This window comes from Helianthus annuus, chromosome 8, assembly GCF_002127325.2.
Source record: "Helianthus annuus cultivar XRQ/B chromosome 8, HanXRQr2.0-SUNRISE, whole genome shotgun sequence".
Lineage (NCBI taxonomy): Eukaryota > Viridiplantae > Streptophyta > Magnoliopsida > Asterales > Asteraceae > Helianthus > Helianthus annuus.
In genome coordinates, this window is record NC_035440.2 from 81,520,206 (window position 1) to 81,523,193 (window position 2,988).

At 36.2% G+C, this 2,988-nt stretch overlaps 1 pseudogene; it reads right to left on the reverse strand.

Moving 5' to 3' along the window:
• Window positions 1-286: 286 nt before the first annotated feature.
• LOC110870247 lies at window positions 287-1,505 on the reverse strand (annotated as a pseudogene).
• Window positions 1,506-2,988: the final 1,483 nt, after the last annotated feature.

Genomic DNA, 2,988 nt, shown 5'->3' on the forward strand with positions numbered 1-2,988 from the left:
ATATTTACATATTTCCCCATCCTAATATTTAAAATCAATTACATATTTACCTAGATTATATACCCCAATTCTTCTACTTGTTACTCTTGTCAAACAATACACCCAAAACCATAATACTCATAATAAAAACATAAATTCCGTTCAAACCCCAATTCTTCTACTTTCACGTATTTTTTGTACTCTTTACCCGTCCCCTTTTACTTGTTGACGCTTGATGTTGAGTAGGATCTTCAGGTGCTGTTGAGTTTTTGCATGTCTTTTCACAGTGTCTATACTCACCACATTGTGGACATTTTTGTTGTTTTTTAGGCTCGTCACCTGGTCTAATATATGCACGAAATCCAATGGACACTTTGCACATATAAAATATAACCAAACTGTCCAATTTAAAAAAAAAATAACAAGTTCTACTTTGACTTTGCTACTAGAGAACCTGTTACAAATAATCACAATTGCACAATGTCCATGCAATTCATAATAATATTACATGTATTTATAATCATGCACCAGATATATATATGATGAGTGTGTCAAGTACTTGCACAAATGCAGTACTTGCAAAACAGTGAACCCAACTTTTTCAAACTTCCCTTTCTCACGGTTTTCTCTAAATTTCATGTAATCACCACACAAGAAGGGTCTATAGCCTCTCAAACCTTTCTCACCCACTGACCCACAACTTCATCAGGAGCAAAAACAACCTTATTATCCTCAAAACACCAAAAGAAAGCAAGCAAAAACCGGTTTTTTCGTTCCTTTAAAACACCCTATGCTCAGATGACCTTAACTTCCCATTACTCCAAGCTGGCATCAAGTCTCCAATATTTACAAACACGGCTCAATATCCATCCATTTTCCTTCTTTAGATCTCACTTGAAGCCCGCCGATTTCAGTGTGCATACCGAGCCCTTCAACATCTTTTTCAATGATTTCAGGTGGAGAGTAATTATTAATCCTCAAATACCCTTCGGAGCTAGAAAACTCGGGTTCGAACTTCTTTTCAAAATCAACCCCCAAAGACATCAACAACATCTCAATGATTTTATTAGATAGAGTCCTCATTTTCATCCCATATTCTCTCAACACAACACCTCACTGCAAACACCAAAAGGGGAAATGTATAGGGTTTCTCTTGAGACCTAGTTAAACACACTATTCTAACAGAATGATTTCGGAAAAAAAAAAAAAAACAACGAACATCACCAATCGATAATCAACTGTAACTGAATAAAATCGATGAAAACAAACACACAAGCATCGAACCAGTTAAAATCGATGAACAGTTATAATCGATTATGATCGAACCAATTATGATCGAACCAGTTATAATCGGACCTGTTAAACACACAAGTTATAATCGATGAACACCAGTTACAGTCGGAAAAAAAACACACACAGTCGATGTTGTAAATAGAATGTTTGTACAACCTATAGATGAACAAGATTCGAGTTTTTGAACAAACCTGATGAAGAAGATGAATGTCATCTTTGGTGTGGAGAAGAAATATGTAAAAATCTCTTAGGTAATTTCTTAAAAAAAGGGGAAATTTGTAATTCATTTTATGGTTTGGAGAAATACGTAATAAAAGGCTTAGGAAGGGGAAATATGTAAAAATCTCTTGATTTAATTAGGTAAATAGTCACAATAGAAGCATATACAATAACTTAAAAATGTTTTAAGTCTAGCTATTACGGTATTCATAGTTTTCAATAGTCTAGCTATTACGGGCTACTTAGCGTACAGGTCATATGTCGCTATATAGTATATAGTGATAAATAGTGATATTTTTATTTTATGTTTTCTTTTCATTTTTTCTCATCTCCACTATTCGACACCTTAGGTTTGGTCTTATAACATATATTTTTCTCATCTCCACTATGTGTTTTTTTGTTTCTCTACTTTATCGCTAAGACCATGTGTAGTGGTAATGCCCCTACCATTAGGCGTTTTGCGCCATGTGGCAGCCAGTCAGCAATGGGGCATTATAGAGCGTTTTCTAAAATGGGTGTAGTGGGGATGTGAGCATTGTGAGACATTATGTTAAAAGAGGGGTAATAAAATTAAAATTAAATTAAAACAACCATCAAAAAATCTTATTGGACAAACAAAAAGAAGATCAATAGTGATAGGCCAAAACGAATGAAGTAAGGCGTGGAAAAAAGCACGCCAAAAGCAATTTTTTTGAAAAAAACGCCCCTGGGGGTGGAAGATGGCTATCGCTACGTAGAGTATACTGTAGGTCCCTCGGAGGTTGAGGTTTAACCTATTCCTTGTTATGTTTAACCCACTAGCAAGTGCGGAATCCAAGCTAGCAAGCAAACCGGAGTTTATATGAAAGCAAAGTGAACAAGAGAAAGAGTAGACAAGCAAGTATCAAAGTTTTCTCTTGTATTTCAGTGGACACGGTTACAGACCTTGACCAAACTGAAAATACACTCTTACAAAGACCTGGGTTTCACACACAAAAGCTCTCTACAATGAACACACACTATGGACAGAACTATCAGAACTATTGTGAAAGTGAAACCCTTCATGGATATATATACCCAAAACAGATTCCCATGCACGAAGGATAGATGTCCTGGTCGAAGGATCATCTGTCGACCAGAAAACCTATCGAAAGATCTCGAAGGATCTAGACATACCTCGAAGGATAGTGTATCCTTCGAGGTCCATAAAGATCCTCCGAAAGACATCTTTCGAAGTCTTCGAAGGATAAACATCATCCTTCGAAGACATCCTTCGTGACACTCTATCTTTCAAATACTAAGTGTTGAAGTTTGGCCAAGTCAAACCAGGAGGATGGTTGACTTGGTCAAACAACACATTACAATACATAAACACACATAAAGGACGTAAACACAACCGACAAAAGACATCGTTTTATACATTACAAAATATAGACAAAGTACAGACACAAAGTGCACCAACAAACTCCCCCTTGGCTGTAGCTTTGTCTTCGTCTTCAAGTCTTAAGTCTCTAACGC